General features: G+C 37.8%; 1 protein-coding gene across 2 annotated transcripts in view; it reads left to right on the top strand.

Annotated features, from left to right (window-relative positions):
- Nucleotides 1-15,846, top strand: part of LRRC3B (leucine rich repeat containing 3B) — a 234,364-nt gene that overhangs the window by 166,429 nt on the left and 52,089 nt on the right. The window contains exon 4 of one of the 2 annotated variants that reach the window (XR_014580440.1): nt 5,812-9,314. The exons of the other annotated variant lie outside the window; for it this stretch is intronic. The gene's annotated coding sequence lies outside the window, so the exon portion shown is untranslated. Of the gene's footprint in view, nt 1-5,811; nt 9,315-15,846 lie in introns of those variants that run through there. 2 annotated transcript variants of the gene reach the window in all.

Raw genomic sequence — 15,846 nt, 5'->3', positions numbered from 1 at the left:
AGCAGATTAAGACACTGAGCTCATATAGAATTACTGCAGTCAGAGAATTCAGTTCATCAGAGACATTTCTCATGCAGCACAACCATACGCTTTCTGAAAATATAAATCACAACAAATGAACTGGGGAAGGCATGGCACTGACATACATACAATTACAGAATGAAAGAAATCTCTCTTGATTTTATTTGTTCGATTAAAAAACCTGAAAGGCTAAGACTTGTTTATCTCATTGCACAGAGACACAACAAGATTCATCTGTCAGATCCTTATGCTTGGGGCTGTTTCACATATATCGTTGTGGCACGTAAATATTTCAGGCACACTAGCACTTCTTTTAAATACTAATTAGGGATCTACTTTGTACTCAGGTAAGGTCAACATGCTATGAACTCAGCGATGATCTGACTTGAAAGGCAAATACCTTGGGCAACCTGAAAAAAAGTCTGTTCACATCAGCAGATGACTCAGAGGCTTAGAGTGGGTTGTGGGATGGATATTGTAGTTTCGGGAGAGGTCTTACAGTGTAAGTTTTAAAGCTTTGCTAGGTTCAAGTGACAGTGGTTAGTAGTTCAAAACATGGCTCAAGGCAGCAATTTCATTTCTCTGGATTTCAGCAGGAGAAAAATGTAATAGCTCACATAGTTGTACTCAGCTTGCAATGAAAAAGGAGCTCATGTGCTATAAATATATTTCAAATGCCAAGACAAATCAAATGCGTTCTTATAAACAGTCTTGTAGAGGTAGGTAATCTATTCTGTTAGTTATATATTATACCCTCCTGGCCTCACAGCTCATGAGATTTTGCTTAGATAGTAGTTTAAAATGTGAACATCCAGAAGTTACATAGCACATATTTATGGCTTGGCCCACCTATTTTTATTATTTTTTATTTTATTTTTTCATTTCTTTTATCTGTTTTTATAAAATTACAACTCACTCTTTCTTCTCTCTTAGCCCAAGAGCCATATTTTAAAGTAATTCCAGATGGAAGGATAACAGTAAAAACTCTGAAGGCAGTTAGGCACCTACTATTGCATGGAAGTGCCCAGTGGGGTTTCAAAAACATCAGGTCTGTTTGATGCCTACATCTCATTACTTTCCAATGTGAATTAGCCCCAGATCCTGTGTAGGCATTTTTGGGAATCATACTTGGTGCCTAACTACGTCTTTAATTACCTAAACGCCTCTGCAAATTTGTATCCAAACTCTTAAATACTATCTCAGAGCTAACTGAAAATGTTAATGGGAATTTTGCCTAGGAAATTTTTTCAGTGTCAGACTTGGAATTAATCAGGTGCAAATCAGGAAAGGTTAGGTTCTAGGTAAAGCTTTCAAAAATTAATATCTAAACATAATCTGTGAGTGCTAGGTCACATGTAATCTCATAATACAACAAGGCAAGCATATATTATTCATCTTTCCAGGATCTCAGCTGGCTTTGTTTTAAATAAAGGGCAATAGATCAGCATCAGTCTAAATCAACTGTGAATCTAGTGTCAGAATTTGTTTAGTTGGACCTAAGTTCTTGGCAAGATATAAATATAAATATACTTAAAAGAGAAAATTTTTATTACTTTTTCATTCTGAGATTTAAATCTAAATTGAACACTAATTCTTTACTCACATCCAATTTGCAACTAAGTGCTTTGGAAAGATACTTACTTTGTTGTTGTTTATTGTTTCTTTGCTCTGAGAAGCCCTTGAAAATGTACACATTTCAAATGCAAACCAATAGAAATGTAATCTTGGTAGTCTAAGTGAGGAAAAAAATCAGAGTTCTTCCTGTTTATCTTGCTTCCCCCATAGCATCTATTTTTTGTAGTTAATATTGGAAAGAAAAGCAAAACAAAAATCAATTCCAGAAGTAAATGAAGAAAGTGAGAAGAATGCTGCAATATGTTAAAGCAATAACAACCCCAGACCTTGTTTTTTCTTTTCAAATGTTATTTTTTCACTACTACATGTGAATGTAAATAGGTTGAAAAAAGAAAGTGTCACACATACATACACATATGCCTTTATGACTTCTTGCTGATTTCTACAGAAACAAGTAAAGGTCAGAATTTTATTTTGATTTTTAAGTTATGGAAGAAGTGCCAGACAGGTAGCCTGTATACCATATTTACACACTTAAAGCTAGAGATAAATTACATTAGCCATCTTGCTCTTCCCTCCGGAATCCCACCTACTTTCTTCCTATCTGTGATACTTTCTCCATGGTGTAGTCTAGGCTCTTTCTAGGTTGCTAATAAATATCAGGAGCCCATGAAAAGAAATAAATAGAGAACAAATGAACAGCGCTGATCATGGTTGTGGTGGTGATGACCTGTAAGTAAAACCAAGGAATAAACCCATGTTACCAGCCCCTAAAAGACCGGGGACAAAAACAAGCGTCATGCAAGAAGGAAGGATGTGCCTTGGCTGAGTTTGCATGGTTGTAATAGGCAACAGGTAGTTACAATGCTGCAGAAGTTATTTTTATACATCTTGTTTCATATCAAACTAACTTGTGAAACAATTAATGTTCTTTCTTTTTTCTTTTTTTTTTTTCTTTTTGTGCGTGTGAATCTAGCTGAGGGATATTTTAATAGCATACTTAGTATTTTGAGTATGTGCAACTGAAATGTCATGTAACTAGCTGGTTGCATTTATTAAGTACACTCATAGGCAATCCTTCTTCCAGATGTAAATCTATATATTTAATTTCACAAACAAATAGCATTGACAATCAGCCAAGAACATCTAATCATACATGCCTACAGGCTGGCTCTTTGCCTGAATGGTTCTTCCCGATGCACCAATGAAATTGTATTATACCCTGGGAAGAACAACAGACCTTTGATAAGAGAATCCAAAGCATCATCAGGTCAGTTACACTGCATATGCTGAACTCACGTCAAGGCAAAAGAGTATGGGCTTCTCTTGAAAGACATGCTTTCAGTATCTCATTGGTCACTGCAAGAAAAATTTATAATGCTTTAGCTCTCCTTTGCATGGCGTTGCTCTTGCAGAAACTGTATTCATGTGGGGTCTCAATGAAACAGAGCCACACAACGGCATTTGATAGGAAAAAAAACACTTGGTAGGTTAAATAAAAAGCACTTCTGCTTACTGGTCCAAAGGCAGAGGCATTTACAGTGGGTAGGATTAAATCAGAGCTACCTGGAAGCTGATCTGTGAGAAATTTGAAGAGAGTAAAAATCCAAGTTGGCCAGCAGCTGCTTGTCATGTTAGGAAGAGAATTTTGGCCATTATGGCATCAATTTAATAAAAATTAAAAAAGTATTTATAGCAATGATAAAATGTGCAAGTGGTTGCTACTCAACTAGTTATCCACTAAAATCATGAAGGATAGTTTTCACTCCCATTGTGGGTACACATCTTTTATGTTTTCAATCCCTTCAGGCTTTCATAAGACCCACTACTCAATATTTAAATACCTAGTTTGTTTCAGCCAGTATTAATGCTCTTATTTATGATCTTATTTTCTAATAGAGTAGAACTTTCTGCATGTGCCACAATGCAGACAATCTTCTTTTTCTGTGTGAAATGAGCAACATTAATTCTGATCATTTTCTGAATTAGCAGAGCTTTTCACAGGAGCATTATTTTTAAGTGCTATTACCGGAATTACTCAAGAGAGCTTAGAGGTTTAAATTAGTGATGTTTAAATTAATTAAAGAGAACGGTCTGTGAATTTTCCTATCCGAGTTAAGATTCAAGATCTTGTTTGTGGTTTTGGTGGTGGTGGTGGTGTTTTTTTTTTTGCTTTGTTTTCTTTTTGTTTGGTTTTTATTTTGGTATATGTTTCCAGCAACAGCAAATTTGAAGAAAATCTGATTTAAATGTTGTCTGCCACACAGGAGATTGCATTAACATTTCAATTAAAAATTACATGCAGACAATTGCTCATTTATCCTTACATCCCATACACCTTAGCCTTAGGTAACTCAACATAGACCAGTTGAAATCAGTGGCACTGCATTAACTTGTATGGGTAACATCGTAGCCCAGACATATTTGGTAGTGATAAAAGGCAATGGGAAGTTTGGACACCCACCTTCTTTTCTGAGTGCTGTCCTCATTGTGCTGTACCTCCATGGGACAGAGCAGTAGAAGATGCACTTCATGGAGTAAATACATGAGTGATAAGTCATTTAAAAATACACGAGTTAATTCAGCTTCCACTGACTTCAGCTGGATGTACTAAATGCAAGAAAGTGAAGTACTGCATCTATTTTGAAACATTCATTGATTTACCTAAAGTCGTCTGGTGTGTCTGGATCCAATAGAAATCAGCATTGTTTCAGTCTCCAGTTGATGGAAGACTTCTAGCATGGTTGTGGACAAGGGCTTAGAGTACCCATTGCAGTGCTGTCAGTGCATAACAACCACAGCACCAGCTTTTTGATCATTTTCTCTGTTAAGAAAAAACTCTGGTTCCGGAAAGGATACTTATGTAGTCGCCACAGAGGCCAGGATCTGAGAGTAGGCGTAATCCCACTGAGCTGTGTTAGCCCTGCTCTTTCCTTTGCGGCTGGCTGTAGCCCAGCCTTGGTTCAGTGCAGCTGTGCTCTGCTTCAGAGCTAAACTCAGGGTATTTGCTGGCAGCCTAGGCTACAGTGTGGCCTTTCCAGCTTGGGCCAGTGCTGGCCAGGCAGCAAGACACATATAGGTTCTTCTCCAAGGAGTGCTGGGGTTTGGGCTGAGCTATCTCAGAGGAAGTTTAAACCATGGGTACTACACAAGGGAAGCCTTTAGCTCAAACACTCCTTAAAGACTCCTCTGGACTAGAGCCAGGCTTATCCAAATTTCTGCCTGGACACCAGGGCAGACAACTACTGAACTGTTGGAAAAACAAAGTCCTGAGCCTAAAATACATCTCAGATAAATTGCCCCCCAACTGATCAAGAGCTTATTGCCAGTCAGATGCCATACCAGCTCATAGTAGTGGTTACATTGCTGGACAAGTACGAGACCAAACAGACTTCTAGTCAGGAGCTGCTGAGGAGGGATGTGACTACAGATGAGCTATGGATAGTGAGGTATTAGTTACAGAATTTTAGGGAAATATTTCCAGACATGATCTCATAAAATTAGGCTCTGAAATTTGCATATAGCAAAAGTAACCTTCTGAAAAGAATTGTCCCTCGGTGTAGGTTAAGTCAGCTGGAACTGACATTTATTTAAACAGCATTAATTGCTATACCTTCTTCTGTCTCTCTCTCCCTCCCTCCTTCTCTCTGTCTCTAATAAACAAACCCTTTGAAAGAAACAGAGGGGTTGAAAATTGTACTTTAGGGAAACTTGGATTGATAGAGGCTACCCACTAAAACTCATTTAAAAGAGATCCCAAAGGCTTTTCGTAGTGAAACCAATTACAAGCTCTTCCTGACGAAAGGTGCTGGACCCCTGGGATGGATATTCATGTATAAAATGTTTTCCGTTCATAAGAAACTATTCTTCCTGAAGACATTGTTTTTTGCTTGCTGACTTACATCTTTATTAATGATAAACCCTTAGAAAATAATATATGAATGTAGAATATATTTGGATATATTTGTATAGCGAACTAAAAATGGAGTGATCCTATTTTATGCAATCCAATCCCACTGCTTTTCTGCAAAGCTATTAGGTTTCTGATTGTGACAGTTTTAATGGTAAGATTCTGTCAGTTTGCAAGTTCAGGTTTCTTGCTCTCCTCTGATGAGAAAATCAGAATGAAAAGTGCTTGCTTTGTATAAAAAATTATTTGCACTTGCCCAAAATACCCCCTTACAGATGCTCTTATTCCTTTGAAATTTCTTTCAGGGGCTTGGCACTTCTCATGAATAGGGAAAGCAATTTTAACATACATCTCCACCTTTAATTCAGCGCATCAGTTTTAGTGACAATCATTACAATTGAGTTGGCACATCTATGAACCTGAGAGGCGTTGTCAGAAAGCGGAGAAGAGAGCACACAAGCTGAAGTCGGAGCATTTGTTCCTTGACAGTTCAAGCACGGTGGCAGCCAGATAGGGCTGAAAAAAAACAAGAAGGCACTATAGTTCCTCCTCGCTGATCTGAAGCCTGCAAACAGATACCAATTCAGACATAAATACTTGGAGCAGCCTGGTTTCCTGGGAGGTTGTTGTAAGAGTGAGGCATACCGAGCCCTTCTCTGAAGGTTTGTGTTTCATGACCCCATTTTGATGACTGATCGTTTCTAACATTCATTTTCTGCAAAGATTCTCTCTCAGAGAACCCATTAATATTACGAATGAGTGTTTTTGGGGGGGTTCATACTGTAATTTATCTCTTTATTCTTAGAGCTGGCAAAAAATAAAATGTAATGCTTGATCTGCCATTGAATTGTTACATTTTACATATATCAGACAAGGTAAAACCTATCTGATATGCTCACTTTTTCAGGTTATTAATATATTTTACTTCAACTCTGTGTTTTTTCTTATTATATCTGAAAATATGCTCAATGTTTTACAAAACTAGTACAGGCTTAGCATCAGCCCATAAATTTTGACAGTCCTGAAAGGTTGAGTGTTAAGGGCTTTTCCCCATCAATCATTATTTCTGTTATAGCTGTACGGAAAAACAAAAAGCTCATGATAATTAGGGCAGTCATGAAAAAACAAATCCTCACAAATCAGTCATGCACAGTTAAGATAGAACATTTAATTCTGAGATTTGAGTATATATTATAAAATATATTGTTTAAATAATTAATTTGTCCTCAGCCTGCCTCTTAAAATGAAACACTTCATGCAATAAGTTACTGAACATACAGAACTGAGCTGGCAGCCACCGATGTTACGGATAATTATACCTCCCTTCATACAACTTAGCCTAGAACACTATCAGGCATCTTGTCTTATATCAGTGTTAACAATTTCACAATAATCTCACCATTGGAAAATGCTGATCTTGAAATCTCAGTATTGGAAGCCCTGCAAATCCCGCCCCCCTCTTTTTTTTTTTTTGTTAGAAATGCAAAGTTGTTGAATTTAAATGTTTTAAATATGCAAGCTGTAATGTTTTTGTATGCAACTATTATAGTAATATAGCACTTCTTTCTTCTCTGCTATAGATGTAAAATGGCTGTTCAGGGCTGCTCTTTTTATCTAGTTGGTATCCCAGTATCTGTTCTACTTGTGGTGCTGTTTATAAGTAGCAATAGGGTCTTACAGAACCCTATCTCAAAGAATTTTGATGGAGAAAGAGTAAGAATAAGATGACCACAAGCCACCTGCATCTGCCTAATTCAGCCAGAAAATGGCTTTGACCTGTCTGGGAAGATGCATATTAAATAAGATAATGACCCAGTCAAAAATAGAGAGTTGTTTCTCTGTCATGAGTACTGAGGATGCTTGTTGTTAGCCCACAGGCTTCTGTTTGTTTGGATTGTGTGAGTTCATTCCCTCCCGTATCTGGTTTGTGAATGCAGGTGGGAGCATGTGGAGATCAATTGCCTGGACACTGGGCACCTTGCTGTACAGCTGCCTGTGTGCCAGCAAATCTCTGCGGTGCAGGTCTCCTGCCAGGTGATTCAGTTTGGACCAGTGAGGACAGAGACAAGGTGTCTACTAAATAGCAGTTGGTCTTCTTTCTGCAGTCTTCATTCTTTCAGCTAACCTCGCGAGGCTGTTAGTTACATTTTCAAAATACATCTCTAGATGTCTGGTGCCAAAAACAACTCAAAGCATCTATCCCAACATTAGTAAAAAAGTATCTGCAGGGTGGGCATACAAGTAAGGTACCCATAAACGTACATCTTGCAGCCCCCCCAGCTGTGATGGGGAAAATGAGGGCACAGCAGCATGCCTCAAACATAACAAACAAAAACTCTTGGCTGAAATCAGGACCTAAACCTACCATGGAGGATTTCAACCAGCACCTCCCTTTACAAAGAGGGTACTGTAGCACTGTCTCTCTGCTGGTCTCCACAGGGGCACTAGGACATGGATGAGAAGGGCATTTCTAAGATCCCAAACAAATTAGGGCATACTGGGTTAAGCTGACCAATTTCATCCCACTAGGAGGCTTACCGGAAAAGAAAAACTTGTTTTATATATATTTGTATAATGTGTTTCCAATTGCTGTTCCACGTTCAAAAGGGGCTAGGCATTGCTCCAACTACACTGGCAGCCTCTGGCCCTGAGGGCAATGGGTGGCACTAATGATTAATAATAAATGGCTATTCTAATTGCTCTTACATTAAGAAAAAGAATCTTTTTGAACTACAACTCTGTACACAGTCTGCTTCTTAATACCTACTCTTATGATTGGAAGATGATTATCTAGTATTCACAGGGATTATATTTAACATTCATTTACTGCCAGACTGGTAACATAATCATAATAAAAACAGATTTATTGGTTTGTTTCTCCTTCTAGCCCAATTAGGTAAAGCACAGAATTTTATAGGATATTGAGGATACTGAAGCAGACGCTGAATAATAATGATTAATCTCTGTTCATTGTGATATATCCCAGAACAACTGCAAATGTTGGCCAAGCTCTGCTATCATCCCAGACAGCATGAAAATTAAGGATCTCTTCCAAGTGCCTCCTCTGCATCACAGACTCACTTCCATTTTCTAGTTAGTCCTTTTCTATCATATGATAGAGAGAAAGGGGGACCTTTCTCTATCATATGGTGGGGTGGGACCCCTACAGAGGAGAAGACCCTATCTGGACTATTGCAACACATGTTCTAATAGGGCCAAAAAAAGACTGAGGCTGCAACTGGTAGTTCCAAGTGTCGATTCACTTGTGTTGATTGTATTGAAACATAGGGTTTGAAAATATGCACTTTTAGGGGTATCTATCAAACAGTGTTAATAATTAACAAAGTGTCTACAGATAGCACAACACATTGTGTGTTAACTAAGGGGAATCTCTGTCCCTTTCGGAGAAATAGTCAAAATGCAACAATCCTTGTTAAATTGTGGTGCAGTCACAATCCTTCAGCAGCCCTTTTGGGCTTCATGTCATGTGAAACGTTACAGCACTATGTATTGCTCCTCAGGTCATACACTTGTCCCAGGCAAGTGCATCACAGAACTAGTGTTTCTGAAATATTCCATCTTCTGTCCAACGGTGTTTTTCTTGTCCCACAACCTCCTGGTTTCCCATTCCCCAAAAAAACGGAAATGTATATAGTTTGAGGAAAAAAATATAACTAGAATCAGTGCCTGTAAAAAAAAAAAATCTCATGAATGCCACCACTTATCTTACAAGAAGTAGTAAGATATGGCAACTACAGTGCTGTATTTTAAAGAGAGTTACACATGGTAGTCTTTTTTTTTTCTTTTTTTTTTTTCTTTTTCTTTTTTTCCATTCCTTGCTGCTTCTTGGAGTGTGTTAGACAACTCCAAAAATAGGTATGAGTGTAATTGCCAGGCATTTGTAAAGGAGCCTGTATGTGAATGCCAAAGCGATGTGAAGCTCAGGTTTTTGAAAAAGTTTAGCTGGAGGAGTTTCTTTTCCTTCATCCCACATGTTGTCTGCGGGGATGTCAGGAGAAAGCATTTGTCCACATATGCTGCAATACAGCCATGCCAGCAATGTGCAGCAAAGATTATAGAAACAGAATCACATAATTGTTTGTGTTGGAAGAGGCCTAAAAGATCACCTCGTTCCAACCCCTCTGTTGTGGTCAGGGACACCTTGCACTAGAACAGGTTGCTCAACACCTCATCCAACCTGGCCTTGAACAGCTCCAGGGATGGGGCATCCACAGCTTCTCTGGGGAACGTGTACCTGTGCCTCAACACTCTCACAGTGAAGAATTTATTCTGAATATCTAATCTAAATCTAACTTCTTTCAGTTTAAAGCCATTACCCCTTGTTCTGTCACTATATGCCCTTGTAAAAAGTCCCTCCCGAGCTTTCTTGCAGGCCTCCTTTAGGTGCTGGAAGGCTGCTATAAGGTTTCCCCGAAGCCTTCTCTTCTCCAGGCTGAACAACCCCAACTCCCTCAGCCTGTCTTCATAAGAGAGGTGCTCCAGCCCTTTGATGATCGCCATGACCCTCCTCTGGACTTGTTCCAACAGGTCCATGTCCTTCTTGTGCTGGGGACCCCAGAGCTGAATGTAGTGCTTCTAGTGGAATCTCATAAGAGCAGAGCAGAGGAGAGAATCACCTCCCTGGCCCTGCTTGCCATGCTACTTTTGGTGCAGCCCAGGATATGCTTGGCTTTCTGGGCTGCAAGCACACATTGCCAGCTCACATTGAGCTTCTCAACGGGGCTGCTCTCAATCCTTTCTCTACTCAGCCTGTATTTGGACTTGGGATTGCTTCGACCTTGCACTTGGCCTTGTTGAACTTCATGAGGTTTGCACAGGCTCACCACTCAGACTTGTCAAGATCCTTCTGGATGGCCCCAGAACCCAGGAGACGTGTTCTTTAGGGCTGCCCATCAGCCCTCAGCAGGACCTGGTTGGTCACCTGTAACTCAGACTGACTCTGAACAAGTAGTCTTGTGGTTACTTTACTGCCACAGGAAAAAAACAAACAAACAAACAAACAAAACCCATGTAAAGTATGTTTCCAATAAAATGTATGAAGTATATGATATTTCTTAGGCATATATTGCAACAGTTTTCAAACTCCTCTCCCTTGAAATCATTTTAGCCTTAATAAGTATATTAGAAGACGGGTACTTTGTTGATCTGCAATGACCAAAAAAAGTTTAATTTGCTACTGAATTACCTCGTTCTTAATCAATAGCAATTACACATACTTAGGTGTGTAAACTGCTTTCTTTGACACACCTCAAAATACTTTACAAAGGACCACAGCATGCAATTCACCATTACATCTCACCATGTCAGATGGCTCACATTGTGGTAATTCAGTTATCAGCAGATACATAAAACCAAATTTGTTGTGATTACAATTGTTTACTGTACTATCTTTGAACATTATTTTTACCCTTTAGGATGCCAGCCAATACTGTAATACAGTTTTTGCTTAATTTGGCAAGGCAATTACCTCCAATTAGGAACTCTCATCTTTTCTTTCTGTAGTTAGTTTTCAAAGGAAAAGATGTTTTGTGCAATTTGAATACAGTTTGCAAAATCTGAAAACATCCACATGCATTTTTGCTTGTCTTTGAGCCTGGCAACAGTTGAGATATTGAATTTTATTAAATTGTCCAAACAAACCATTACTCTTGCACTGGTGGTGTTGTGTGCCAAATAGTAGCCCGGAGCAGAGCTGCTTGGCTCTGTTAAAGCCCTGAACTAATAGGTTCATAATGAAAGCAACAATTCAAACTAAACTGTAAGAAGCATAGAAGTGCCTGTGCAGCTCTCACAGAAACGAATATGTTGTTTCATTACAGTTCTGTGGTAAGAGGCCACATTTTTATTCACCCTCGAAAACACACACAAGATTGGCACATACAATGTCGCCATGAGAGGAGAATCCTCACCACATTTAGGAAGTGCTCAGGAATATAAAGGACAGGGAAAAAAGGAATAGGATGAAAATCACTCCTTGACATTAGGGTGAAGAAGAGATCAAGATATCATTTCAGTTCTGTCTTGAAGGCTTAAATGAAAGAAAATTGCACAGGTTTGTGCCAGCCTTCTGCATTAGTGTGGATGCTATTCCAAAATGTAATTCTATATTGCATGCCCAACAGGAAACAGTCGTATACTGCTTCAAAAATCTGCTTCTTTGTAGGTCAGACACAGATACGCGTCTTGCCTCAGTGATGACTAATAAGAACTTCAAATTCAGTTCTTTTTTTTTTTTTAAGTACACAGTTCCAGATTTCCAGATGAATTAAAATATTAATTTATGCTCTGTTTTTACAGAATCATATTATTCCTAAGATCGTGACCTTCTGAACACATATGTATGCAGTGATTTTATCATCTTGGTAACCTGATTTCAACTACTCAGCTCCCTCATTCATTTTTATGTTTAATTTTATAATGCCTCTGTATAATCTAGAGAATGGTAATATTTTTCCTAACATGGAAAATTGAAGTACAGCTGACTCTCCAAGTTCCCTTGCCTGTTCTCCTTGACTTTTGAAATTGATCTGTCCTCCATTTTAGACAAATAATGCTATTTCAGAAATGTCTCATTAATATAATCAATGATGAAGTTGATATTTTTTCCTTCAACACTGTAGCATCCATATATAAGATCCGTTGTTACTGTGCTCATGCTGAGTTACTGTAGGCACAAACAATGCATCATCACCGGGCAATAATTTTGCCAGATCAAGGCTGCGACTTTACCCTCTGAGGGCTGTCTGTAAGCAGATAATACTGTTGAACTAGACAGAAGGATTTACAATGAACCTCTTTTTAATTATTGCACGTAACTCTAGGGAGCTTTTCAAAATGGTCCCTCTTTGGTAATTTTATTATGTTTCTAAAAGATTTTAAGTGATGTAAGTCCAGAGGTAGAATAATATGTATTGCTATTTTTAAATGCTAGTGTAAAACCCCAGCTGCACAGCTTTGTCTGTATTCATATTTTATTAATCAGTCCATTTTAATGTCCTCACTTTTCTCTCTCTCTCTCATTCTCTTACTGCTCAGCTGCTTTCCAGAGACCATTTTAAAATTAATTCTGATGATTTTAGGCATTTCTAATACGACTATGATCACAAGACTATGAACCAGTACTGGGAGCATTATTATTTGGGGACCTTGTCTCATTGTTTCCTCCAAACTGACAAGTCAGGCCAAATCCTTGGTCTAATTCTGTTTACTTATTTATAATTTAAATTAATTTAAATGAATATATCACAGGATAATTGGCTTCCTTAAGATATAATAAAATAAAGAGGGTCTAAGCTCCAGCTGTTTTCCAGAGAGAGAGAGGACATAGATCATTTGTACCTCTAGCAATAAACCCTGCAACCAGACAAACCATGAACCCATGATGTATTTGCTCTGGTCTGTTGGTCATCTGGGGCAATTACACCCCTGCGATCAGTGGTGAGTTCTGACTAACAGGTTTGGATACTCCACTGGGCCTGAAAGTGTTCTTGGCAGACCACTGATTTTAGGTGGGTCTAATGTTCATTCAGGTTAAACACCCTCTGGTTGACAGCCATAAGTGCCTTTCAGCACAACGGTTAACAAGACCTCTAGCTGTAATTTGTGCACTCAGCTACTTAAGAGCAAAGAGTCTGATTTTATTGACAGATGGAAGAAAGGAGGCAATTACACTTCAAGTACTTCTGCTTACTTGATCCTCTTTCTTCTTCTTCTTCTTGTTCTTCTTCATCTTCATCTTCTTCATCTTCATCTTCTTCTTCGTCTTCTTCGTCTTCTTCAGCTTTGGCAATTTACCTAAGATCAGTGCCTTGTAACAGAAATTCTCTTACTAGGCTTCTCTGGGGAAAGTCATACTTGACTCCTTTCCTAAAAGCATGGTGACAGAGTTCACGCTTCTCATTTTCCCAGGACCTCTGTTTCTTTTGTAGTGCTGCTCCATCCAGATTGCACTAGCAAATCTTAATTCAACAGGGGGCTCCTGTTAAACTTTCTTCTGTTGAATTTTTCTAAATCAGAGGATGTTGAAGAATATTTATGAGAACCACAGACTATGTAAAATCTCTGTCAGCTTTTTCTCAGAGCTTAGTTTTGAAGTGGGAAAAAAAATGCATGTCTTCTTAAGGTTTCAGTCTTTGTTTTCCCTAGTATCCAACACTGAAGAACAGTAATAGCAAGGAATGTCTGATAGCTGATATCAGACACGTGAACAGAAGGAAATCTTCACACATAGGATATATATGGTACTATCAGGTCACCTTCCCCATCATACCTGTTATTGCACCATAACATATATTTCCATTCTGTTATTACTTGATTTTGAATAAATGCAAGACAATTTCATGGAAGATGAAAGCACATTTTTTTAACAAATTGCCTGGGAAAAAAAAAAAGTGATCTTAAAGTAACAGAAGCTTTTATATAGCACTCTTCATCTGGTGAGCAAGAATTACTTTAAAAGTAAATTGCATATACCTTCTTATTTTATCTAGATGGAAACTAAGTGACTGAGCATGAAGGATCATTTAACTTACATATTTTGTTCTATTAGTTTGTCCGTATGAATTGCTAAAGTGTCAGTCAGCAAAAGACACACTTAACTTTAAATCCTTTAAAAGGCTCAGCTGAAGTCAATGGCAGTACTCTTGGTGCGTAATATAGAGGAGATGTGAAAATATCTGCAGGATCAGGATTTTAGGTTGGCAGCTTCTCTGGGACACAGCATACTTCTCTTTCTATTAATGTAAAATATCGTAAGATAAAATATGCATGTTCAGTAAATACACACAGTATCAATGAATTTGGCTAACAGTTTTCTACGTAACATTAATAGGCATAATTAAAAAAAAAAAAAAAACTGAAACGTCAAGTTGATTATTTTGAAAGACTTAATATAACATACCCTGGGATATGAGAGCATAAGAGTTCTTCCAGAACAATCAAGTTTTTGCAGCACTCTTACATAAACATAACTTTCTTACATAAAGTGAGAAATAACTTCACTGCCCCCTGAACAGTGTCTCACATGTCAAGTCTAGAAAGAATATGTTACAGGTTATTGTTAGTTGTTGCTGGATTACTTTTTTAAAATCTCTTTTTCTTCTGTTTCAGGAACATAATAAATCCACCACAGTTTCTCATTTGTTGCCCAGATGCCCTACAAATTGAGTCTGGGATAGTGCTGGTTGCTTCTTATATGTCCCATCATAAACAATGATGGGACATCATTTATACTAACTTTTTTTTTCCATCTAGCTATTAAAAAATGACAGAATTATGCAACAGAGGATTTGTTTGGGAAACCTCATTTACAGTCTGTACATATACTCAAGGAGACGAACCCATTTCTTAAATACATCTGTATTTTAAGAGAAACCTGTGATAAATCTAAACGAAGAAGAATATCTTGATGAGCTGAGGCTATAATGTGTCCTTGTCTATTACCCTCCAGCAACAAAAGGCATCCATGATCTTGCGATGATGAGAATTATATGAAGCTATACTTATTGTGTTGTTCCAGGCTGCCAGGTGTAAACATTTTAGGGTTTATACCATACATACATACATACAACACCATCATTTATTCATTTTGTTTACGGATAATTTGCAATGTCACACTCTTAATTACACTTACTCATGATTAATACAACATTCTCATTTTATAAATATATTATTCAGAAATAATAAGTCATGGAAATGTGTGTATGTACTGGCATGATACATGTAAATGTGCTTTCTATCCTGTTTCACCAGTCTGAGTTGGTTTTCTTTCAGTTCTTTCTTTGACTGTCTGGATAAGAGGTTTAAAACAAGTTATCACTAGTCATATTAATACATACAGGAACAGATAATTTATGTTTATTCAGTTATATATATATACATTATTTATTATTGTTATTGTTATTGTTATTATTGTTATTATTATTATTATTATTATTATTATTATTATTATTTTGTTTGTTGTTTTAATTTTGGCAGGAGTTGCTTTGTTTTTTAATTTTTTGTATATCTGTCTGTCCCCGACCAGTTGTACTAGAGTCTGTTTGGCATTGTGACTCATGGTGTGAACACCTGCTTCCTGGTATTCCTGGGGGCATTGGAAAAGTCAGGGCTGTTACTGTGTTATATACAGCTTTATATTTCCTCACAATTTAAGGCCAAGAAAGATCATCAGATTGCCTAGTCTGCTGTCCTTTGTGCCAGTGGCTATTAAATGTTGTATATGTACCTCAAGGTTGAGACAGCTACTTTCATTAGCCCATTGTATTTTAGTCCTTGAGAAGCCAAACTGTTTTGTGTCTAAAGCAGTATCTGAGACCCCT

This window comes from Anser anser (genome assembly GCF_964211835.1).
Source record: "Anser anser genome assembly, chromosome: 2".
NCBI classification, from domain to species: Eukaryota; Metazoa; Chordata; class Aves; order Anseriformes; family Anatidae; genus Anser; species Anser anser.
The sequence above is the reverse complement of the archived record's forward strand: the minus strand, read 5'-3'. Positions and strand labels throughout refer to the sequence as shown.